The sequence below is a fragment of the Nyctibius grandis genome, chromosome W, assembly GCF_013368605.1.
Source record: "Nyctibius grandis isolate bNycGra1 chromosome W, bNycGra1.pri, whole genome shotgun sequence".
Lineage (NCBI taxonomy): Eukaryota > Metazoa > Chordata > Aves > Nyctibiiformes > Nyctibiidae > Nyctibius > Nyctibius grandis.
Window position 1 is genome coordinate 9464996 of NC_090694.1, and position 26565 is coordinate 9491560.

General features: G+C 43.2%; 1 pseudogene; it reads left to right on the forward strand.

The window, feature by feature from the left end:
- The first annotated feature begins 580 nt into the window (after positions 1-580).
- LOC137675667 (uncharacterized protein C5orf34-like) overlaps positions 581-26565 on the forward strand; it is a 65567-nt pseudogene continuing 39582 nt past the window's right edge.

A 26565-nucleotide genomic window follows, 5' to 3' on the forward strand; every position in this document is an offset into this window, starting at 1 on the left:
ACTGAAAATTTTTTTTCTTTTGAACAACAGTGATAATTGAAGCAGCAATCTGTACTTGAATATCACTGCAGTAAGATGAGGCTATTACAATACATTTGGAATGTCTCAAAAGAAAAGTCTGAAATCTTCATTATATTTTATATTATTCTTCAGAAATATGCTCTATCCACATCCCAGCAATAGCTGTGCAACTTAATCTTCAGTGCTGGGGATTAATCAAGTTTACCCGCATAGCTGCAAAACATTTTCAGTAAGTTTTCATTTTGGTAAAAACACAAATACACATTACATGCCATTTTTACAGGCTTATTTTAATTTAATAAAGAGAAGATTTCAGAACATGTGGCATTTTTATGTACACAATTTTAATGTGGACTTTCCATGAATTCTGATAACTGATATTATCAAGATAATTTAGGCTCTCTTCACTGTTTCGTAAGAAGCAGATGGAAACAAATATCTACTGTATGTGGGCAGTTGTGTCTTGTCAGCTGGCCACATACCTTACTAGTTTATGAATGGATATTAAATGACAACCTTATTGCTAGATAGAATCCTGTTAAAACAGGAGGAAGTGGATATGAAGGTTAGATATTTTGCTTCCTTGCATTCATGTATGCAAATAAATACAGAGTAAAGTTTCTTGCCATGTATCACCTTGCAGAAGGACCAAATTAATTTAAATGTAAATCCTCCATTGTAATTTCTGGCAAGCATGTAATTTTTATCTTGCAACACATTCCTATCCTTTTTCTTGTATTAGATTATTTTCAGTGATGTCTTAGAAGTTAGATGGCCTGACCCTGCTATGGCTGATCTGACAAGATGTACAGACAATGGCAGTGTGAGGATCTCACCAGTAGATGGTTATGCTCACCTTTATCTGTCAGAATTGCAGCAAGAATTTACAGTAGAGTTCTCATGCCAAGTCAGCCAGTCATCTGCGGCATCCTTACGCTCCTCTCAAAAGAACAGCAACTATCAAAACAGGAGATCAGTATGGAAAGTGAAGTAAAAATTCTGTTCCAGAAATACCTTCAAAACAAACAAGATTAGAGAATAAGAATGAACATGGTTGTGCTGAAGGTAAATACAGAGAATGAACCTAACCAAAGGACTAAAGAGATGGAGCCCCTTTGTTTTTACACAAATTGTTCTTCTGAATACACCTGCGTTACACAGCATTGGTCTGTTTCCTCCTACCCAAAAGAATGGAAATACCCTTTGTCATTGGCATTAGTGTGCTATAACTTACATGCTGCTAAGAATGTAATGAAGACATGCGAGAATAACAACCATACATCTATAGGAGCTGAAGTTTTAATAGACCCTGAAACATATGAAACAGTTTCTTGTTTACTTACAGCTTCACCACTCAGCTTCAGAGCCCCATATTTACACAGGTAATTTAAACTGTTTACTACTTAGTTGCTAACATATGTTTTACAATTCTAAACTTCAACCTCTAGCAAAATAATGGAATTCTAGCTATAAGAAATAAAAAAGTTACTATAATTTTTTTTATTAGGAAATACTTGAAACATGAAATTCATGAAACCAACATTCTGTATCCTGCTGTAATGGATAAATAAAAATTAGTCCAAAGAAAAATAAATTTTAGTTTCTGACATACTGTATAAATATGTAAATGAAAAAGAAAAGACTGAAAAAGAACACAGAGGTTTGTTTTTTTGTTTGGTTTTGAGAAGATAATACTTCTGAGGTGGGCCAGTGACATATATTCTCTGTCAGAACCCCTAAAAATAATTTTAAAACCTTTACAGGTTTGAGAAAATAAATTTGGTAACTGTTTTTATTTAGCCCACACCCAGGGCTAAACAATAAACACTTTTTCCCTCATCCAATGTCTCTTCCCCAACCAAGGAAAGAAATTGGGAAATAGAAGGAGACTCATGGGTTAAAAATGAACAGAAGTAATAAAATAATCAGTATCACCAAACACACAACAAGTATATTTAGCTACAGGGTTGCAGCAGGTTGTTCTAGAAATACCAATCACTGACAATGAGAAAAAGGAAGGCTAGAAGAAAAGAAAGCAAAAACAACCCTACTTCTCCCCTTGCAAGCCCTCCCTTTTATAGTGAACTTGATGTTAATGATATAGAATACACCTGTGGGCCAGCCTGGGTCAGCTGCCCTGCATTTAACTGCTAAAGGCCTTGATCACCATGGCTGGCCACAAACTGAAACCAAATCCCAATGAAACCAGGACAGTAATTAATGTGGATAACTAAGGAATCGGAGGACACTGAAAATATGTGGCCTCTTTTCCTTTGAATACATGTGTATGCATCTGTTCTTGGTATAGAAACATATTTCCATTTAGGATACAGAAAATATTAGGAGGAAAAAAAAAACCAACAAAACAATACACCATTGAACTTACAGAAGCTTTTATTATATTTTATACAGGTGGAGTTTCTGTGACTTCTTTCTACAGAAGAATCAAGATACTGAAAAGTATTCATGTCCTCAGCTAATTCAAATTGTACCCTGCCAGAGTGTTTTTTTATATGTATGAAGATCATGCTTTTCGTCTTTGAAGACTTCATTTGTATGGGAATTAGGGACAAGTAAGACACTTCATCTTTTCTCACACCTTGAGAAATTGTACACAGTCTTTGTGTAATATTCTGTTAATTGCTGCTGCTTGTTCATTAGGCTGCACATTTTCTAGTACAGTATATTTCCAGATCTGAAACTGGGTATGCCTGAAACAATCAATCTGAAATCATATTTAAGGCTTTTAAATAAGTGATCTGATTTCTTAGAGGTTTGCTGGACAGCTGGAGCTCCCACAGACTTCACTGACAATTATGGTGCTTGGTTTCTTTGCAAATTACATCACTCCTTTTGATGCTGAAGATTTCACGCCTTAGAAATGTGTGTCTTGGTGACCTACGTAATTTGTATGTTGCAGGCAGCTGAACTGGATTTTCCTGGCAAATCACCTTGTCCATATGTTGTGGGGTTTTTTTAAAAAAAGCACCACACCTTTTTTTTTAAAATTGCCCTTTCAAATCTGCTATACAAACTTTGAAAATGCTACAGTTGCTATCAGCATCTAAAAGTTTTTGATAAAAGCATAATCAGTCTTTAAAGCTTTTATCTTTCTGCCCAGTGTTCTTCATTTTTCTCAGTGTAATTCCTAAATTTTCATCTCATCTGAACAAAATGTTTAGCAGCTTTTCAGTACTGTAACTTATTTCTTTGGAAGTATGGTGAGTAGCCATACTTAGTCTTAAAGTCCCCTTACCGAAGTCCAGGCATCTAACCACAGAGTTGCAGAACTAGGTCATTAAATGGGTTTTAGACTCCAAGATATCATATGATCACAAGTAAAAGACCACTGATCTTAGTGAAAAACACCCAGCTGCAGTGGAAATTCAGGTTGTTCAGGAAACATTCAGTCTGGCAATTCTTTGTGTACACTAGGTAGGGCTGGTCCACTAAGAGTGGATTTTCTCTTTAGCATTGCTATATTTTGTGGTCCATGGAATGGGGATTGAGCAGCTCTTGTGAGATGTGTTTACGTCAACACAAAAAAACTCTCCTTAGCTTGTTTAAAAATAAACACACTCGCACCCCACCCCATGCAAACAAAGAGCCTGGTAATGCTAATCTTTTATGTTAAAAGAAACAATTGGTACACTCTGCTGTTTGTGAAACAGTAGAAAGTTTTTCATGTGAGAGTTGTGTTGAAAATGTGTTTGTGCTTAATGCTTTCTTCAAGTGTACTAACCTGTTTTCCTTGTCTAGTGACACAGCATTTTAAATACTTCTTAAAAATCTTGTTATTTCTCTTAGATTTATCCATGGTAGGACAAACATCACAGTAATTTATCCTGGTGATGACTCATTTTTAAGTCAGAGGGAGCATTTTTGGGATACTACCTTGTACATTATGCAATCCAGAAAGGAACAAAAAAGGTATAAAACTATTTTAAAATGTGTTCCTAATTCCTTCAAGTTAGCAGCTTTCTTAGTTTTAAGACATTTGGCTATGCAGTCTATAGTGAAGTCCCTACGTTGGTAATTACTATAATGACTGAATCAAGCAATCAGTCATACAAAACCTGAGATTATTCCTTCTGTTTCAGAATGTATTTTCATAAATTTTAGACAAAATAAGAAAAATCTTATGCACTGTAACATTTATTTCACAAGCTCAAGTACTGTAGTAAGATTCTATAATATCCATTTCTCACTAATTTAGAAGAGTAGTTTGTTTTAAACTAATATATTGATTAGAGTTTAATCTTTATGTACTAGGAAGTGTTTTCTTTTTTACTATATGGAGACAGAACCTAGAAGATGAAGGTTCTGTTCTTGCCACAGATCAGCTGTTCAGTGCTGGAGAAATGGTTTTGCCTCTATGTATGTGTCTTGTCTGTCTATTGTTAAGTTTCCCAGAGTAGAGATCCTCTCAAGTGCTTATGCAGTGCTTAATGCAATGTATTGCATTTAACTGCAAAGATAAAAAGAAAAGAAGGTAGTAAGCTGCTTTTTCCACATTTGCAGTTCACATGCTGGAGAAAAATGGACTAGCATCTGTGAGACAAAGCAAGTAGTTAAACTGAAACTGTTCGTTGCAGTGAGATGCTCTGATGCGTTTGGGCAAGTGAAGGAGTCTGTACAATTAGGATGTATGTTCATGAAAGCCTTGTTCTACCACTCTACCACCCTTACATCTTGTAATCTAGTTGAGTGAGATCTGTTTGGAGGGAGAAGTGTGTTAAGTGCAGTATTCACATCTGAGCAGCAGAGCAAGGGGATTTCTTGGAAAATAAGGGGAGAAATATGGCGCTGTACTGAAGAGGATGTTTGTAAGACTATACATAATCACATGTGATTCTCTTTCCTGTTAGGGTCAGAACATATTTGAAAGTCGGGAAGGAGATGCAACAATCCTTTAATCTCTTCTGTCCCATAACATAATGTTCAGTGCTCAGTAGTAGTGGTGCTTTCTGGTATGGAGGGATAGTAATGTTGTCTTACTTAGGTACCTAGAGCAATTCAGAAAAAAAAATCAAGAGCTGGTTATTATGTTTCCTGGGGGGAGAAGTTTCTAGAAGTATTATAGCAGAAATGCTTCTTTGTTTTCAAGTGAGAAGTTTCTTTGCCATGGCTTTTACTCCATTTGCGTTTCTTAACTTTATCCTTTGCTTTTTCACCATTTATTAAATATATTTGCAAATTTAAAAGTTGTTTTTTTTTTTCTGTCCTTAGATTTGGATATTTTTTTTTTAAAGCAGAATTAAGGGTCAACTTTGTACCCTTCGAATCTAGCCTTTAACTTGTTAGTCAAACTTAGTTATTCAGTAATGAACTACAGTCTACTCTCTCTCTCTCTCTGATAAGAGAACTTCTTGGTCCATACTGAGTGCATAGAAACTGTGAATATGTTTCTTCCTACAGAAGTAGGCTTAAAGGATACAACTGCATTTTTTACTTTTCAAGGAGATATTTATCTGTCTTCTGGGACAAATTTAAATGTGATTATAGTTGCTTTCTAGGAGGTCAGAAATTTCATATCTTGCAAGCTCTTAAATACTGTTTTCATGCTATAGTACCTATAACTAACTCATCTCCTTTCTGGTCTTTACTGCAGAGAGAAGAAAAGATGTGTTTGGTAAACAGTCTACCTCCTGATGTACTAGGAAATCCATACTCTAGATCCGCCATTATTACTCAGGCAACCAAGTAACTTTATTTATCTTTGTTATATTAATTCCTCTGACTTTTAAAGGACAGTAGTTAAAATTACACATAATATTATGACATAAAGCATAAAAATTAAAGGAATTTATATTAGCACTGAGGATGTCTATAAACCTACAGGACAAAGGTGGCAACTGTTTAGAAGACATTATAGTAAGTAAGTATGAAATGCTTACTATTTTGTTTATTTTTTTTCTCAGAATGCTTCTGTACTGCTACAAGACTAAACTATCATTAACTCATAAATATCATCTCTGCTGCTGGAAGTTGGTATGTAGCTGAAGATTTATAAATCCTTCTGTGTTATAAGGATGATGATATGGGCTATAGGGAACAGGACCTAGTCTAGCGGGAAGAATGGTGAGTGTATCACAGAATCACAGAATGGTTAAGGTTGGGAGGAACCTCTGGAGGTCCAACCCCCTACTAAAGCAGGTTCACCAAGAGCAGGTTGCACAGGGTCATGTCCAGCTGGGTTTTGAATATCTCCAGAGAAGGAGACTCCACAACCTCCCTGGGCAGCCTGTTCCAGTGCTCTGTCACCCTCCAAGTAAAGAAGTTCCTCCTCATATTCAGATGGAGCTTCCCGTGTTTCAGTTTGTGCCCGTTGCCCCTTGTCCTGTCGCTGGGCACCACTGAGAAGAGTCTGGTATCGTCCTCTTGACAGCCGCACCTAAGGTATTTGTAAGCATTGATAAGATCCCCTCTCAGTCTTCTCTTTTCCAGGCTAAACAGACCCAGCTCTCCCAGCCTTTCCTCAGGAGAGAGATGCTCCAGTCCTCGAATAATCTTTGTAGCCTTCCGCTGGACTCTCTCCAGTAGTTCCTTGTCTTTCTTGAACTGGGGGGCCCAGAACTGGACACAGTACTCCAGGTGTGGCCTCACCAGGGCCGTGTAGAAGGGGAGGATAACCTCCCTCGACCTGCTGGCCACACTCTTCCTAATGCACCCCAGGATATCATTGGCCTTCTTGGCCACAAGGGCACATTGCTGGCTCATGGTGAACTTCTTGTCCACCAGGATTGCCAGATCCTCCCCTGCAGAGCTGCTTTCCAGCAGGTCAACCCCCAACCTGTACTGGTGCATGGGGTTATTCCTCCCTAGGTGCAGGATCCTACACTTGCCTTTGTTGAATTTCATTAGGTTCCTCTCCGCCCAACCCTCTAGCCTGCCCAGGTCTCGCTGAATGGCAGCACAGCCTTCTGGTGTATTGGCCACTCCTCCCAGTTTTGTGTCATCAGCAAACTTGCTGAGGGTACACTCTGTCCCTTTGTCCAGGTCACTGATGAATAAATTGAACAAGACTGGACCCAGTACTGACCCCTGGGGAACACCACTAGCTACAGGCCTCCAACTAGACTCAGTAACGCTGATCACAATCCTCTGAGCTCTGCCATTCAGCCAGTTCTCAATCCACCTCACTGTCCACTCATCTAACCCACACTTCCTGAGCTTCCCTATGAGGATGTTATGGGAGAAAGTGTCAAAAGCCTTGCTGAAGTCAAGGTAGACAACATCCACTGCTCTCCCCTCATCTACCCAGCCATTCATGCCATCATAGAAGGCCATCAGATTGGTCAAGCATGATTTCCCCTTGGTGAATCCACATTGACTATTCCTGATAACCTTCTTTTCTTCTACATGCTTAGAGATGGCATTCAGAATGAGCTGTTCCATCACCTTTCCAGGGATGGAGGTGAGGCTGACTGGCCTGTAGTTTCCTGGGTCCTCCTTCTTGCCCTTTTGGAGGCTGGAGTGACATTGGCCTTCCTCCAGTCCTCAGGCACCTCTCCTGTTCTCCATGACCTTTCAAAGGTGATGGAGAGTGGCTTGGCAATAACATCTGCCAGCTCCCTCAGCACTCATGGGTGCATCTGTCAGGTTCTGGATTAAGATCTGCCTTAAAAGTAAATCTAGAAATAAAATGCAGTCAGTCCCCGAGAGGGACCCGCCTGACTGGTAAAAAGTAAATCTAGAAAATAAATGCAGTCAGTCCACGTGGGACCCGCCTGATTAGTAAAAAGAAGTAAATCTAGAAAATAAATGCAGTCAGTCCCCAAGAGGGACCCGCCTGATTAGTAACTCCAGTGCAGCAAGTCCACGTGGGACGCACCTGGTTCAATGCAGTCAGCCCACGCGGGACCCGCCTAATTATAAATCACCCGGTATGCTTAACCTGCCTGCAGGTAAAGCACCCCCAAAATCCTGACCAGAAATAAAGTAGATTTGTGATCCTTGAGTTCGGACAAAGCACAACCGAGGCACGGTATCAATAAACTTAACTCTGACTTTATTAAGTCCAACAATGAGGCAACTTAGTGAGCAAGGAAGGGAGGGAGAGAGAGAGAGGTAAAAGAAAGAGAGGAAAAGAGAACAGTTGAGAGGGAAAGGACAGTCACCACCCTGGGATCCAGCGGCGTCCCGTGGGATCTTTTGTTGATTCTTGGCAGACCGTGGTGGGGGCCCGCGTGGTCGGGCGATCAGGCCTCTTTTATAGAGTTTTTCGGCAGAGTCATGTGACATGGAGCCGCCAGTCAACAGTTCCCACCAATCACAGGTCCGAGGGCGGGACAGGTCCAGTTCCTGCGCCGTAGGATTGGCCCATTGCCAGGCTGTCGCCGGATGTGTCTCTCCGGAGGGGGGGGTGGAAGGTGCAGGGCGGAGACCTCCCTCAAGTCGGCGCCTACCTTCTTGCGTCATAAAATGTCGCCAAGGTCAGGCAGTCCGGTACCCCACAAGATGGCGTCTGAGCACGTGGCATAGGACGGTTTCTGAGACAATGCCGAGAGGAAAAAAAAAAGAAGGGGGACAAGGAACCGATCCCCACAGCATCCCATTGGGGCCCATGGATTTGTGGGTGTCCAGTTTGTCTAAATGATCTCTGTCCTGGTTTGGACTAGGACAGACTTTTCTGTTAAGTTTCCTTTAAGTGACTTGACTTCCTGAAGTGGACCACACGGCCTGTTGCCACGGGAACTAGGGTCCCTGTTGGGTCTCTTTGTCCCACAGAGGAAGGGGATGTAGAGTGACACACCTGTGGGGAGAGGCGGACAGGACAGGTGACCCGAACTGACCAACGGGGTCTTCCATTCCACCCATGTCATCCTCAGTATAAAGCTGAGGGACCACGAGGGTTGCGCTCTCTTCCCCTATGGCTTACATCCTGGGAGGACCCTGCCCGCACTCCTGCCGTCGCTCCTGAACCCGGTTCCCACCTGCTGCCGTGCGTGCTTCGGGACTGCCCAGTGCCTGCCCTGTAGCGTCAGCGGTGGCGTGGTCATCATCTGGGGGAGCTCCGTAGCGGTTTTCTATATAGTTCATTATTTATTATACTCTTTTTTTCCTTGTTCCTGTTCATTAAAACTATTTTAACTTTCCAACCCATAAGTCTCTCTCCCTTTTCTCTTTTCCTTTCCCCCCCGGGGAAGGAGAAGGTTAACAGAGAGCGTCTGCCGTCTGTTTAACCGCCCGCCCAGCCTTAAACGGCGACAGATTTATTGGCGCCCAACATGGGGCTCGAGAGGAGCAGCCCCGTCCGGCCGGTCCCCTGATTAATTTGCATTTCGGCTCCGGTGCAGGGGGAACCTGAGGAGAAGGAACACGCCTCCACAAAATCCAATGTGAATCAAAGTGAAGACATTTATTAAGCATAAGCTGTCCCTTTTATACATTTTGTACTTTCCCTAGCTGTAAGCATGTGCATTGCTATTCGCTAATATTACTAAACATACTCTTCTTTGATGTGTTGATTGGTCACTGCTCTGCCACTGGTCCTTCCTTAATTGGCTCCATCAGTTCTTGTTTCTTCTCCTCCGTGTTCGGCTCCCACCGGCTACTCCCTCAATTCTTGTTTGCTCAGCTGCTGTTTTTCCTCATCTCTCGAAGGTCGGCTTGTTGACACTAGCTACATGAATATAAAATAAATTTGGTAACTGTTTTTATTTAGCCCACACCCAGGGCTAAACAATAAACACTTTTTCCCTCATCCAATGTCTCTTCCCCAACCAAGGAAAGAAATTGGGAAATAGAAGGAGACTCATGGGTTAAAAATGAACAGAAGTAATAAAATAATCAGTATCACCAAACACACAACAAGTATATTTAGCTACAGGGTTGCAGCAGGTTGTTCTAGAAATACCAATCACTGACAATGAGAAAAAGGAAGGCTAGAAGAAAAGAAAGCAAAAACAACCCTACTTCTCCCCTTGCAAGCCCTCCCTTTTATAGTGAACTTGATGTTAATGATATAGAATACACCTGTGGGCCAGCCTGGGTCAGCTGCCCTGCATTTAACTGCTAAAGGCCTTGATCACCATGGCTGGCCACAAACTGAAACCAAATCCCAATGAAACCAGGACAGTAATTAATGTGGATAACTAAGGAATCGGAGGACACTGAAAATATGTGGCCTCTTTTCCTTTGAATACATGTGTATGCATCTGTTCTTGGTATAGAAACATATTTCCATTTAGGATACAGAAAATATTAGGAGGAAAAAAAAAACCAACAAAACAATACACCATTGAACTTACAGAAGCTTTTATTATATTTTATACAGGTGGAGTTTCTGTGACTTCTTTCTACAGAAGAATCAAGATACTGAAAAGTATTCATGTCCTCAGCTAATTCAAATTGTACCCTGCCAGAGTGTTTTTTTATATGTATGAAGATCATGCTTTTCGTCTTTGAAGACTTCATTTGTATGGGAATTAGGGACAAGTAAGACACTTCATCTTTTCTCACACCTTGAGAAATTGTACACAGTCTTTGTGTAATATTCTGTTAATTGCTGCTGCTTGTTCATTAGGCTGCACATTTTCTAGTACAGTATATTTCCAGATCTGAAACTGGGTATGCCTGAAACAATCAATCTGAAATCATATTTAAGGCTTTTAAATAAGTGATCTGATTTCTTAGAGGTTTGCTGGACAGCTGGAGCTCCCACAGACTTCACTGACAATTATGGTGCTTGGTTTCTTTGCAAATTACATCACTCCTTTTGATGCTGAAGATTTCACGCCTTAGAAATGTGTGTCTTGGTGACCTACGTAATTTGTATGTTGCAGGCAGCTGAACTGGATTTTCCTGGCAAATCACCTTGTCCATATGTTGTGGGGTTTTTTTAAAAAAAGCACCACACCTTTTTTTTTAAAATTGCCCTTTCAAATCTGCTATACAAACTTTGAAAATGCTACAGTTGCTATCAGCATCTAAAAGTTTTTGATAAAAGCATAATCAGTCTTTAAAGCTTTTATCTTTCTGCCCAGTGTTCTTCATTTTTCTCAGTGTAATTCCTAAATTTTCATCTCATCTGAACAAAATGTTTAGCAGCTTTTCAGTACTGTAACTTATTTCTTTGGAAGTATGGTGAGTAGCCATACTTAGTCTTAAAGTCCCCTTACCGAAGTCCAGGCATCTAACCACAGAGTTGCAGAACTAGGTCATTAAATGGGTTTTAGACTCCAAGATATCATATGATCACAAGTAAAAGACCACTGATCTTAGTGAAAAACACCCAGCTGCAGTGGAAATTCAGGTTGTTCAGGAAACATTCAGTCTGGCAATTCTTTGTGTACACTAGGTAGGGCTGGTCCACTAAGAGTGGATTTTCTCTTTAGCATTGCTATATTTTGTGGTCCATGGAATGGGGATTGAGCAGCTCTTGTGAGATGTGTTTACGTCAACACAAAAAAACTCTCCTTAGCTTGTTTAAAAATAAACACACTCGCACCCCACCCCATGCAAACAAAGAGCCTGGTAATGCTAATCTTTTATGTTAAAAGAAACAATTGGTACACTCTGCTGTTTGTGAAACAGTAGAAAGTTTTTCATGTGAGAGTTGTGTTGAAAATGTGTTTGTGCTTAATGCTTTCTTCAAGTGTACTAACCTGTTTTCCTTGTCTAGTGACACAGCATTTTAAATACTTCTTAAAAATCTTGTTATTTCTCTTAGATTTATCCATGGTAGGACAAACATCACAGTAATTTATCCTGGTGATGACTCATTTTTAAGTCAGAGGGAGCATTTTTGGGATACTACCTTGTACATTATGCAATCCAGAAAGGAACAAAAAAGGTATAAAACTATTTTAAAATGTGTTCCTAATTCCTTCAAGTTAGCAGCTTTCTTAGTTTTAAGACATTTGGCTATGCAGTCTATAGTGAAGTCCCTACGTTGGTAATTACTATAATGACTGAATCAAGCAATCAGTCATACAAAACCTGAGATTATTCCTTCTGTTTCAGAATGTATTTTCATAAATTTTAGACAAAATAAGAAAAATCTTATGCACTGTAACATTTATTTCACAAGCTCAAGTACTGTAGTAAGATTCTATAATATCCATTTCTCACTAATTTAGAAGAGTAGTTTGTTTTAAACTAATATATTGATTAGAGTTTAATCTTTATGTACTAGGAAGTGTTTTCTTTTTTACTATATGGAGACAGAACCTAGAAGATGAAGGTTCTGTTCTTGCCACAGATCAGCTGTTCAGTGCTGGAGAAATGGTTTTGCCTCTATGTATGTGTCTTGTCTGTCTATTGTTAAGTTTCCCAGAGTAGAGATCCTCTCAAGTGCTTATGCAGTGCTTAATGCAATGTATTGCATTTAACTGCAAAGATAAAAAGAAAAGAAGGTAGTAAGCTGCTTTTTCCACATTTGCAGTTCACATGCTGGAGAAAAATGGACTAGCATCTGTGAGACAAAGCAAGTAGTTAAACTGAAACTGTTCGTTGCAGTGAGATGCTCTGATGCGTTTGGGCAAGTGAAGGAGTCTGTACAATTAGGATGTATGTTCATGAAAGCCTTGTTCTACCACTCTACCACCCTTACATCTTGTAATCTAGTTGAGTGAGATCTGTTTGGAGGGAGAAGTGTGTTAAGTGCAGTATTCACATCTGAGCAGCAGAGCAAGGGGATTTCTTGGAAAATAAGGGGAGAAATATGGCGCTGTACTGAAGAGGATGTTTGTAAGACTATACATAATCACATGTGATTCTCTTTCCTGTTAGGGTCAGAACATATTTGAAAGTCGGGAAGGAGATGCAACAATCCTTTAATCTCTTCTGTCCCATAACATAATGTTCAGTGCTCAGTAGTAGTGGTGCTTTCTGGTATGGAGGGATAGTAATGTTGTCTTACTTAGGTACCTAGAGCAATTCAGAAAAAAAAATCAAGAGCTGGTTATTATGTTTCCTGGGGGGAGAAGTTTCTAGAAGTATTATAGCAGAAATGCTTCTTTGTTTTCAAGTGAGAAGTTTCTTTGCCATGGCTTTTACTCCATTTGCGTTTCTTAACTTTATCCTTTGCTTTTTCACCATTTATTAAATATATTTGCAAATTTAAAAGTTGTTTTTTTTTTTCTGTCCTTAGATTTGGATATTTTTTTTTTAAAGCAGAATTAAGGGTCAACTTTGTACCCTTCGAATCTAGCCTTTAACTTGTTAGTCAAACTTAGTTATTCAGTAATGAACTACAGTCTACTCTCTCTCTCTCTCTGATAAGAGAACTTCTTGGTCCATACTGAGTGCATAGAAACTGTGAATATGTTTCTTCCTACAGAAGTAGGCTTAAAGGATACAACTGCATTTTTTACTTTTCAAGGAGATATTTATCTGTCTTCTGGGACAAATTTAAATGTGATTATAGTTGCTTTCTAGGAGGTCAGAAATTTCATATCTTGCAAGCTCTTAAATACTGTTTTCATGCTATAGTACCTATAACTAACTCATCTCCTTTCTGGTCTTTACTGCAGAGAGAAGAAAAGATGTGTTTGGTAAACAGTCTACCTCCTGATGTACTAGGAAATCCATACTCTAGATCCGCCATTATTACTCAGGCAACCAAGTAACTTTATTTATCTTTGTTATATTAATTCCTCTGACTTTTAAAGGACAGTAGTTAAAATTACACATAATATTATGACATAAAGCATAAAAATTAAAGGAATTTATATTAGCACTGAGGATGTCTATAAACCTACAGGACAAAGGTGGCAACTGTTTAGAAGACATTATAGTAAGTAAGTATGAAATGCTTACTATTTTGTTTATTTTTTTTCTCAGAATGCTTCTGTACTGCTACAAGACTAAACTATCATTAACTCATAAATATCATCTCTGCTGCTGGAAGTTGGTATGTAGCTGAAGATTTATAAATCCTTCTGTGTTATAAGGATGATGATATGGGCTATAGGGAACAGGACCTAGTCTAGCGGGAAGAATGGTGAGTGTATCACAGAATCACAGAATGGTTAAGGTTGGGAGGAACCTCTGGAGGTCCAACCCCCTACTAAAGCAGGTTCACCAAGAGCAGGTTGCACAGGGTCATGTCCAGCTGGGTTTTGAATATCTCCAGAGAAGGAGACTCCACAACCTCCCTGGGCAGCCTGTTCCAGTGCTCTGTCACCCTCCAAGTAAAGAAGTTCCTCCTCATATTCAGATGGAGCTTCCCGTGTTTCAGTTTGTGCCCGTTGCCCCTTGTCCTGTCGCTGGGCACCACTGAGAAGAGTCTGGTATCGTCCTCTTGACAGCCGCACCTAAGGTATTTGTAAGCATTGATAAGATCCCCTCTCAGTCTTCTCTTTTCCAGGCTAAACAGACCCAGCTCTCCCAGCCTTTCCTCAGGAGAGAGATGCTCCAGTCCTCGAATAATCTTTGTAGCCTTCCGCTGGACTCTCTCCAGTAGTTCCTTGTCTTTCTTGAACTGGGGGGCCCAGAACTGGACACAGTACTCCAGGTGTGGCCTCACCAGGGCCGTGTAGAAGGGGAGGATAACCTCCCTCGACCTGCTGGCCACACTCTTCCTAATGCACCCCAGGATATCATTGGCCTTCTTGGCCACAAGGGCACATTGCTGGCTCATGGTGAACTTCTTGTCCACCAGGATTGCCAGATCCTCCCCTGCAGAGCTGCTTTCCAGCAGGTCAACCCCCAACCTGTACTGGTGCATGGGGTTATTCCTCCCTAGGTGCAGGATCCTACACTTGCCTTTGTTGAATTTCATTAGGTTCCTCTCCGCCCAACCCTCTAGCCTGCCCAGGTCTCGCTGAATGGCAGCACAGCCTTCTGGTGTATTGGCCACTCCTCCCAGTTTTGTGTCATCAGCAAACTTGCTGAGGGTACACTCTGTCCCTTTGTCCAGGTCACTGATGAATAAATTGAACAAGACTGGACCCAGTACTGACCCCTGGGGAACACCACTAGCTACAGGCCTCCAACTAGACTCAGTAACGCTGATCACAATCCTCTGAGCTCTGCCATTCAGCCAGTTCTCAATCCACCTCACTGTCCACTCATCTAACCCACACTTCCTGAGCTTCCCTATGAGGATGTTATGGGAGAAAGTGTCAAAAGCCTTGCTGAAGTCAAGGTAGACAACATCCACTGCTCTCCCCTCATCTACCCAGCCATTCATGCCATCATAGAAGGCCATCAGATTGGTCAAGCATGATTTCCCCTTGGTGAATCCACATTGACTATTCCTGATAACCTTCTTTTCTTCTACATGCTTAGAGATGGCATTCAGAATGAGCTGTTCCATCACCTTTCCAGGGATGGAGGTGAGGCTGACTGGCCTGTAGTTTCCTGGGTCCTCCTTCTTGCCCTTTTGGAGGCTGGAGTGACATTGGCCTTCCTCCAGTCCTCAGGCACCTCTCCTGTTCTCCATGACCTTTCAAAGGTGATGGAGAGTGGCTTGGCAATAACATCTGCCAGCTCCCTCAGCACTCATGGGTGCATCTGTCAGGTTCTGGATTAAGATCTGCCTTAAAAGTAAATCTAGAAATAAAATGCAGTCAGTCCCCGAGAGGGACCCGCCTGACTGGTAAAAAGTAAATCTAGAAAATAAATGCAGTCAGTCCACGTGGGACCCGCCTGATTAGTAAAAAGAAGTAAATCTAGAAAATAAATGCAGTCAGTCCCCAAGAGGGACCCGCCTGATTAGTAACTCCAGTGCAGCAAGTCCACGTGGGACGCACCTGGTTCAATGCAGTCAGCCCACGCGGGACCCGCCTAATTATAAATCACCCGGTATGCTTAACCTGCCTGCAGGTAAAGCACCCCCAAAATCCTGACCAGAAATAAAGTAGATTTGTGATCCTTGAGTTCGGACAAAGCACAACCGAGGCACGGTATCAATAAACTTAACTCTGACTTTATTAAGTCCAACAATGAGGCAACTTAGTGAGCAAGGAAGGGAGGGAGAGAGAGAGAGGTAAAAGAAAGAGAGGAAAAGAGAACAGTTGAGAGGGAAAGGACAGTCACCACCCTGGGATCCAGCGGCGTCCCGTGGGATCTTTTGTTGATTCTTGGCAGACCGTGGTGGGGGCCCGCGTGGTCGGGCGATCAGGCCTCTTTTATAGAGTTTTTCGGCAGAGTCATGTGACATGGAGCCGCCAGTCAACAGTTCCCACCAATCACAGGTCCGAGGGCGGGACAGGTCCAGTTCCTGCGCCGTAGGATTGGCCCATTGCCAGGCTGTCGCCGGATGTGTCTCTCCGGAGGGGGGGGTGGAAGGTGCAGGGCGGAGACCTCCCTCAAGTCGGCGCCTACCTTCTTGCGTCATAAAATGTCGCCAAGGTCAGGCAGTCCGGTACCCCACAAGATGGCGTCTGAGCACGTGGCATAGGACGGTTTCTGAGACAATGCCGAGAGGAAAAAAAAAAGAAGGGGGACAAGGAACCGATCCCCACAGCATCCCATTGGGGCCCATGGATTTGTGGGTGTCCAGTTTGTCTAAATGATCTCTGTCCTGGTTTGGACTAGGACAGACTTTTCTGTTAAGTTTCCTTTAAGTGACTTGACTTCCTGAAGTGGACCACACGGCCTGTTGCCACGGGAACTAGGGTCCCTGTTGGGTCTCTTTGTCCCACAGAGGAAGGGGATGTAGAGTGACACACCTGTGGGGAGAGGCGGACAGGACAGGTGACCCGAACTGACCAACGGGGTCTTCCATTCCACCCATGTCATCCTCAGTATAAAGCTGAGGGACCACGAGGGTTGCGCTCTCTTCCCCTATGGCTTACATCCTGGGAGGACCCTGCCCGCACTCCTGCCGTCGCTCCTGAACCCGGTTCCCACCTGCTGCCGTGCGTGCTTCGGGACTGCCCAGTGCCTGCCCTGTAGCGTCAGCGGTGGCGTGGTCATCATCTGGGGGAGCTCCGTAGCGGTTTTCTATATAGTTCATTATTTATTATACTCTTTTTTTCCTTGTTCCTGTTCATTAAAACTATTTTAACTTTCCAACCCATAAGTCTCTCTCCCTTTTCTCTTTTCCTTTCCCCCCCGGGGAAGGAGAAGGTTAACAGAGAGCGTCTGCCGTCTGTTTAACCGCCCGCCCAGCCTTAAACGGCGACAGATTTATTGGCGCCCAACATGGGGCTCGAGAGGAGCAGCCCCGTCCGGCCGGTCCCCTGATTAATTTGCATTTCGGCTCCGGTGCAGGGGGAACCTGAGGAGAAGGAACACGCCTCCACAAAATCCAATGTGAATCAAAGTGAAGACATTTATTAAGCATAAGCTGTCCCTTTTATACATTTTGTACTTTCCCTAGCTGTAAGCATGTGCATTGCTATTCGCTAATATTACTAAACATACTCTTCTTTGATGTGTTGATTGGTCACTGCTCTGCCACTGGTCCTTCCTTAATTGGCTCCATCAGTTCTTGTTTCTTCTCCTCTGTGTTCGGCTCCCACCGGCTACTCCCTCAATTCTTGTTTGCTCAGCTGCTGTTTTTCCTCATCTCTCGAAGGTCGGCTTGTTGACACTAGCTACATGAATCTTCTCACGCAGCTAGGCCTTCACTCCATACTCTCATACTTCTGGCTCATTACATGACCATTCTGCTCCAAAAACCCCTCTACAATTCCCCCTTTCTTTTCTTGAGCCAGAAAGGCCGTGTTTATTGTCCGCTGCAGGGCCCTTTGCAAGCAGGAGAATAAACACGGTAATACAAGGATGATAATACAAATCACAAACAATCCCATCAATAGCATTTTAATCAATCCGACCAGCCACCCTCCAATTCCCAAATTACCCAACCAGTCATCCAGGAACCCATGCTGTTCCCGTATTTTCTGTGTGGCATCCATGAGCTCTTTGATCTGCTTATGAATTGACCTGGAATGATCGTTCAGATCCATGCAACACATCCCATCAAACTCCTGACATCCGTGACCGTGCACTAATAATAAAAAATCTATAGCAGCTCTATTTTGTAAGGTAGCATGTCGGATACTATCTACATCATTGGCTAATGTTCCTAAAATTCTAGAAGTTTGATCAGCTCTTTTTGCAACCCAGCAAGCTAAATTTCGCAATTGTGTTAGTCCTTGTGCAGCAGCCACACCCGGTGCAAAAATAGAAGAAAGAACTACTTTGGTCCTAGACCATAGTTCTACCTCATCTTTACATTCTTTCCCTAAGGTAGTGACACTTCTTTTAATCTTGTGTAGGTTAGTGTGATTTAATATGACCTTTCGTGTAGGCATTAGTAAGCTTAATTTACCTATGGTACACGGACCTCCCAGTTTTTTACTGGGCAGCCCTGGCCAAGCCCTATCTCCACAAATTAGGAATAAACCTTCTGGTAATTTTCTAGGCATGGCCAAATCCGGTGTTGGCTCTGTTCGACTACGCCCTACGTTTGCACACCAGATAGATTCATTTTGCCACAATGGATTACTGGGTGTGACATTTTGTAATCTCTTTATGTCGTTCTGATAAATGTTTGATCCCTCTGTGTAATTGAAAAACACACAAGATTCTGCCTCTAAAGTTCCTAGGATGTCAAGTTCTTGGGGCTCTAAGGGACTGACAGGCAAGCTATCGTCCCATAAATCCCAATGTTCGCCACATTTCATTGCATTCTCACAGAGGCTCTGTTTCAGCACATTCAACCCTGCCACTATCTCCTTACTTTCAGATCTGTTTAAGGGGACCCCCACTAGAAATGTATGAAAGGGTTGTTCAGGCTGAGCTAAGGAGGCACAAAACTGCGTCTGGTTCAAGCTCCGCATCAGAGTCACCCAAACGTTGTGACTCCCCTTCCATGGTGTAGGTGGAAGGATTATCGGTTGATGACCTTTTTGTCAGGTCCAGGATCCAAAGCAGGCTTAACACAGAAAAAACAACCCCTTGCTTTATCATGACTGCGCCTTTTGCTCCCTTTTCTATACCTCCCACGCAAACCTTTTTTCACACTTCCCGCAGTCAGGGCACTGGATCTCTCGAGAGGTCAGTGTTCCGAGGCAGATCCTGAGTTGGCTCCTGTAGTTCAGGTTGTTTTTGTAGCCACGGCTTCACCCACTTAGCTGGTACCTGCGGCGGGCGGCAAGGAAGGCACAGACTCTGAGATCGAGGATGCAAGGGCCTGAAGCCGAAAGGCCTAAGGCTTTTTATTGTTATCCTACTACCCTATTTAACTGCTACAATGCAGGAGCCAGACTAGGCAGTTCAAGATAACATCAACATTCACACGCTAAGCACTCATCACCCATTCTGGGAAGAGCCAGTGTTCTGGACTCAAAACATCAACAACCATTCCTTGTTTTCAGCTCTGTGTTCAGAACTGACCTTCCACACATGTTTACTTCTTTCATGCCTCAAAAAGCCCTGTGAACTGGTCTCGGCTCCTTTATCTTAGAAGCAAGCAAAAACTATTCTCAGTGCAGTGTTCCCAAGCAAATCTTATGCTCCCCAAGTAAAGCACAGCTGTTTGCAGACTGAGGGTCTTCCACATTTCCCCCTTTTTTGTTTATTTGATGACAAGGGTGGTCATGATGTGGGCTTCGGCTTTTCAGAGTCCTCTGATTGCAGACCAGGTCTCTGAAGCAGCACTTGGGGCAAAGGCACACAAGCAGGGACGCAGGCACCGCGGAGTTCAGTTCCTGCTAGAGAGAAAGTGAAAGAGATTCCGGGCCTGCTGCCTTCGCCTGTATATTAGGGATTTCTGCCAGGCGGCATTTTTCCACTGTGCTTTGATCTTTCTCATAGCAGGGCAGGAATCTCAGGCATAAACAATTAGGTGCCCTTGAGTCTTATCACAGACCTATGTTATCTGAATGAAGATGCTCTACTTGTCCAGCACACAAGACTAAATAACAGTTAGTAGTATGATATATGTGTTTTTTGACACCCCAGGTGCAAGTCACTTGAGCGTGTTTACAATCCTCCTCGCCCATCTTCCGTTATATTCCCACATTCTACCCCCTCGCTCAAGAGACTGCTTCTCCTGGGGAGTGCAAAGCTGGACGTGCACATTTGGCTTGCGGGGTGTAGAGCAGAGCAATATACAGAGACATGCAATAAATACATATAGAAAAAGGAATAAACATAGATATCTCTACAATAATGCTGTAGCATCACTAATTACAAAGAAGGGCCAAAGATAAACAAGACTGTGAACAACATCCCTGTAGTGTCCAAATTTACTTGATTCACACGCTCTAGAAGAGATAACTGCTCTGAGAATCAAAACAGTATCTTCTCCTCAGAGCCACCTGCATGTGTCAACAGAAAGGCCTTAACCACGCTTGCGTGGAAGCGAAGTCACACAGCAGACAGTACAACTATGGGGGGACCACGACCACCAGAGACCACCCAAGACCTCTCGCAGCATGCTACTTGCGTGCTCATCCGGTCATTTCAGCATTCCCCAAGTAATGCCTGGTGTCGGGTTGACTGTTCTACATCACTTGCGTGGTCCCTGTGCTTTCAGCGTCTGCATTTCTGATACCGGGTTCTGGTTGTGGTTTCTCCAGCTCATGGTATGGCTTCACGCATCTCGCAGGTAGCCAACGAGGACCTGTTGGGAGTAAAACACAAGCATATCCCCTCCCCCATGTCAACAATTCTACTGGTCCACGCCAATCAGTTGGGCCTGGCAGATCTTTATACCAAACCTTAGGATTTTGTGTAAAGGGAACTTTAGCCTGAAAATGTCGTTCCACTGCCATGGTATCTAATCGAGAAGATGACCGATTTAGAAAATTTAAAGTGAACACAGCCATATCTAATTGTTCTTGAGGAGCTGTGGCTACACTCCCCCTTTTTTGTTTTTGCAACATGTGTTTCAAGTTTTGATGTGTCCGTTCAATTATGGCTTGTCCGGTGGGGGTGTGCGGGATACCTGTAACGTGAGACACACCCCACTGTTGTAGGAATAAAGCCGCTGCTTGAGATACATAGGCAGGTCCATTGTCTGTTTTTATTTGTTTAGGGAGGCCCATAAGTGCAAAGCACCTTGTCCAATGTTTCTTAACATCCTGAGTCCGTTCCCCTGTAGCTGCAGAAGCAACAACATAACCAGAAAAGGTATCCACAGTAACATGGACATACTTTTGCCTGCCAAAAGGTGGATAATGTGTAACATCTGTTTGCCAAATTTCATTAGCCTTCAGTCCCCTGACATTTACACCATCATGATAAGTTGCAGTATTATATAGTTGACAATCGTTACATGCCCGAATAATATCACGAGCCTGCGTTTTTGTGAGAGCAAATTCTTTCTGTAAACTGCGAGCATTTTGATGGAAAAAGGAGTGAGATAATTGTGCATGTTGAAATCGTTGAGTAAGGGAGGATGATGTTATGGGCAAAACAGTGTACTTATCAGCTACTGCATTCCCTTCTACCAGAGGTCCTGGCAAGCGAGTGTGAGACCTAATATGAACAATAAAGCAAGGATGCTGTCGTTGCTGAAGCAGAGTTGCAATAGCAAGGAAAAGTTTATACAGCTCTTTATTGCTAATTTCTTTGATAAATGCAGCTTCTAAGCGGTTAATAGCGCCAACAGCATATAGTGAATCTGATACAAAATTAATAGGTTCGCTTGCAAACAATGTCAGAGCTAAATGTATTGCAGACAATTCAACAATCTGAGTGGACGCTTCCACAGTAACTGATGTGTGTTGCCATTGTGCCTTTTCTTTCCAGGCCACTACGGCCTTCTTTGTTTTACCTGAGCCGTCTGTAAAAACCGTTTTTGCATTTGGTATAGGGTGAGGCACCATCACTCTCTGTGGTTGTAAACAGAGGGAAGGTAAGGCTTGCAAGATTTTATTCCGTGGCAAAGTAAAATGGATATCATTCAAATAATCAGCCAGAGCAGCCTGAAATTCAAGGCTGTCCCTCATCAGAGTAATGTGCGTTTCCTTATGAAAGGGTAGGTAAATAATGTCAGGGTCTCGACCTGTCAGCTGCTGTATCCTGAACCTTCCTTTCTGAATCACCATAATGACCATCTCCAAAGGAGTCGTAATTGTTTTTGTAAAGGTGTGTGATAAGAAAATCCATTCCAGGGTAACTAATTGCTGTGATTCTGTCAATTGAGCAAATAGCCCATAAGGCTGGAATTTCGTGTGAATCACAAAAAATAGAAGAGGCAAGTGTAAGATTATACGTCCTGCTTGGGAAGTTGTAAGTTTTTGAATTACCAATGCCAATTCCTGTTTTGCTTTGTCAGAAAGGATTCGAGGCGAAGTTAAATCTGAATCCCCCTTCAAGGTGTTAAACAGGGTACTTAACTCTTCAGTAGAAATACCCAGCACAGGACGAATCCAATTAATTGTCCCTAGTAGTTGCTGCAAATCATTTAATGTAGAGATATTGTTTACCAAACGAAGTTGTTGTGGCCGTAAGGTTCTGGTAAACAGTACCCATCCCAAATACTTCCAGGGCGGTTCTGTTTGTATTTTTTCTGGGGAAATATGAAGCCCAAATTGTTGTAAGGAGTCTTTTAGATGATTTACAGTTTTCATCAGTTCTGTCTGTGTCAAAGCTGCAATGAGAATGTCATCCATATAATGGTAAATAAGAGACTGTTTAAAAATACTTCGAGTCGGCTCTATTGCAGCAGAGACCACTAACTGACAAATTGTGGGACTGTTCATCATGCCCTGTGGGAGAACCTTCCTTTCTGCTCATCTTTTTTCTTTACTGTCGGCTTTGGGCAGTTCTTTTTAATATGCCCCATTTGATTACACTCAATACATTTCATTTCTGCTCGTCCCACAACGAGTTGCTGAGCCAAGGCACTTGCAAGTAAAGTAGCTTTATGCTCTTCAGAACCCACATTCTGACAGGCTTTAATAAATTCTGCTATACTTTTGTAAGAGTTTTTTAGAGGGCCCAAAATTCTTTGACAATCTGCATTTGCATTTTCATAAGCCAATTGTAATAACAGCGTTTCTACTGTATTTTCATCATCAATCTGCCTGCTCAGTGCTGTTTGTAAACGATCAATAAATGTAACATAGGGTTCTTGAGCTCCTTGCCTGACTGCCGCAAAAGAGGGCTGGCGTTTCCCTGCCTCCGGAACACGTTTCAGGCACTTTAAAGCCAATGCAGAGATCTGTTGTAAACGCTGCCGAGGTAACCGTGCCTGTACCTCTGGTACTGCATACTGATTAATTCCCAAATATTCTTGCCTATTTTCCAAAGTGTCTGCAGAAACAGCCTCTTGGTACTCTGCCAGCCACACTGAATATTGTGCAGGTGTTAAAATCATCCGTAAAAGTGACTTCCAATCATGTGGAGTCATAGTATAGGATTCCCCAATGACTGTTACTAAATTTGAAGTATAGTTACTGTGCAAACCATAGTCTCTCACCGCAGCGCGTACTTCCTTAATCATTTCATAACTAAGGTAGCGATACTCAGGAGAATGATTTGGACGATAGATTACCGGCATCGCCGTCAGCATGGCAAAATCTCCTTTACGAGCAGCTTCCTCTCTACAATTTTCTGCCAGCGTTTTGTATTTCGTTACATGAGACTCTGATGCCTTTTCAGCAAAGCCAATAGGTGGCTCGGCAGACGCAGGATACGGAGGAGCTGTTGGTGTTAACTGTGCTCTGCCCGTAGCCGCTGCCGCTGCTGCTGCCGGCTGCGAGACCCCCCGTGCCGAAGGGACGGCTGCAGCCGTTTCTTTTACCGATGTTAATGCTGGGTATAAATTGGACTGTATGTCTGGATCTGTGAAATCAAGATCGTAAGGATCGTCTGATTCTCCAGAGACTGTTTCATATACAGGCTCCTGTTGCTCCGTCACATCCACTAAGGTGTTAATAGGAGTGGATGCCAGAGATTGCAAATACTCCTCTGCAGGCTGGAGTGCAGAGAGTGCTGTAAAAACAACCCTCCACGTTGCTTCTAAATCCTTTAGAATATCAGACTGCAACGTGTTCCGTTTTTGTATTTCTACTCCCACTTTCGCCCAAATCTTTGCATCGTAAGTCCCTGATACAGGGAACCAGGTACAGTTGTCTTTGATCCATACTAATAACTGCACCAATTTCGCTAATTGGACCTTATAGCCCTGTTCGCGTAATATACGCTGTAATACCTCAGTGTAGAGCTTATGCTCTTGGGAACTAGCCTGTCCCATGTTTATTGCGATCGCGGAACTCACTGATTCTGGGGACTCTCCGGTCCTGGGGACTCTCCGGTCCTGGGGATTCTCCGATCCTGGGGATTCTCCGATCCTGGGGACTCTCCGGTCCTGGGAACTCTCCGGTCCTGGGGACTCACTCTCCGGTCCTGGGGACTCTCCGGTCCTGGGGATTCTCTGATCCTGGGGATTCTCCGATCCTGGGGACTCTCCGGTCCTGGGGACTCACTCTCCGGTCCTGGGGACTCACTCTCCGGTCCTGGGGATTCTCCGATCCTGGGGATTCTCCGATCCTGGGGACTCTCCGGTCCTGGGGACTCTCAGGTCCTGGCGCGCGCTAGCCCCTGACAATCCTTCGATCAGAGTCGCCGCCGCCGCTTCTTCGTTAATCTTCAACCTTGTTCGGGCGCCATTTGCGGCCGGCGGCAAGGAAGGCACAGACTCTGAGATCGAGGATGCAAGGGCCTGAAGCCGAAAGGCCTAAGGCTTTTTATTGTTATCCTACTACCCTATTTAACTGCTACAATGCAGGAGCCAGACTAGGCAGTTCAAGATAACATCAACATTCACACGCTAAGCACTCATCACCCATTCTGGGAAGAGCCAGTGTTCTGGACTCAAAACATCAACAACCATTCCTTGTTTTCAGCTCTGTGTTCAGAACTGACCTTCCACACATGTTTACTTCTTTCATGCCTCAAAAAGCCCTGTGAACTGGTCTCGGCTCCTTTATCTTAGAAGCAAGCAAAAACTATTCTCAGTGCAGTGTTCCCAAGCAAATCTTATGCTCCCCAAGTAAAGCACAGCTGTTTGCAGACTGAGGGTCTTCCACAGGTACCCATTTGGCTCCTGTATCTGTAACGACACAAGCATACCCTCGACCCAACGTTATTAATTTCATTGGACCTTCCCACACACCAGTCACCCCATTTTTTACCATCACTTTGGCTTGTTCCTGTTCTTTCTGAAAAGCCTCCATACCTCCCTTTAACCCTGCACCATGTTTTACTGCTGGAGGTACAGAGTAGTCCTGTGGCAAGCGTAAAAAGTTTAGTACATAAAGCGCTTTACACAACCTGTCAGGAGGAGATAGCCCTGGCTCTCCCCCTTTTTGTTTTTGTAAAAGGTGTTTCAGAGTTTGATTCATGCGCTCCACAATAGCTTGTCCCGTTGGTGAATGTGGGACACCTGTTATATGTGTTATACCCCACAGTTGGAAAAAGTCCTGTGTGGCACGTGCCACATAGCCTGGGCCATTGTCCGTTTTAATCGTCTGTGGAATGCCCAGGGCTGCAATAGCAGAACGCATGTGTCGTTGAACGTGTTTGCTGGATTCGCCTGTTTGTGCTGTAGCCCAGGTAGCAAGGGAGAAACAGTCAACACTCACGTGGACATATTTCAGCCGTCCAAATTCGGGGATGTGTGTTACATCCATTTGCCATATCTCCAACGGTCCAGTACCGCGGGGGTTGACACCAGGTGCTAAACCACCCCCAAGATGTTGACAGTCTGGACAGGACTGGAGTATCCCACGTGCATCTGCACTGCGTAGCCCAAACTGACGCCGCAGTACCTTAGCAGATTGATGGAAAAAGGCATGAGATCGTTGTGCTTGAGCGAAGCAATCAATTGAAGGCGCAGCCCAGGCAGGTGCGACAAGTTTGTCTGCCCGAGCATTGCCTTCAGCTAAGCCTTCCAGGAGTCCTGTGTGACTACGGATATGTGTGATGAAATATGGATGCAGTCGCTCTGTCAGCAAAAGCCATAATTCATGAAAAAGTTGGTATAGTTGTTCATTAGCTATCTCTTTGAGCAGAGCACGCTCCATCCTCTGGACAATCCCTACGACATATAAAGAGTCACATACCACATTAACAGGTGCTGTGTTCCATCGCCTGAAGACCTCCACCACAGCTCGCAATTCTAATTGTTGTGTAGACCCTTGAATGTCAGATAAAATTACATCATGCCACTTCCCATTGTCTAACCATGTTAGTGCTGCTTTTTGAGCTTTGCCTCCAGCATCTGTAAAAACGGTGACACCACTGACCGGACGTTCTGACCTTTTTGGTAATTCTTCCCATTGACCCAATTGCAGCACGGAGAAGTATTTGTGAGGGGGTAGATGTACCTTCAACTCGCCCCTATAATCCAATAACGCAACTTGTAATGGTATGGAATTTTGTAATGCCCATTGTAGATACTCTGCAACCAGTGGAATAACCAAAAAAGCAGGTTCGACGCCTGCTATCTCTACAACCCTCTGCCTTCCTTTCATTACAAGTTGTGCTATGGCCTCTACTTTCGTAGTGATGGTACGTTTTGGTTGCATAGGCAAAAAGATCCATTCCAGCACATGTAGAGGATCCTTGTCAGTCACCCACTGCATAATTAATGCCAGGGGGTGGCGATCGTGATTGATAACCAATACT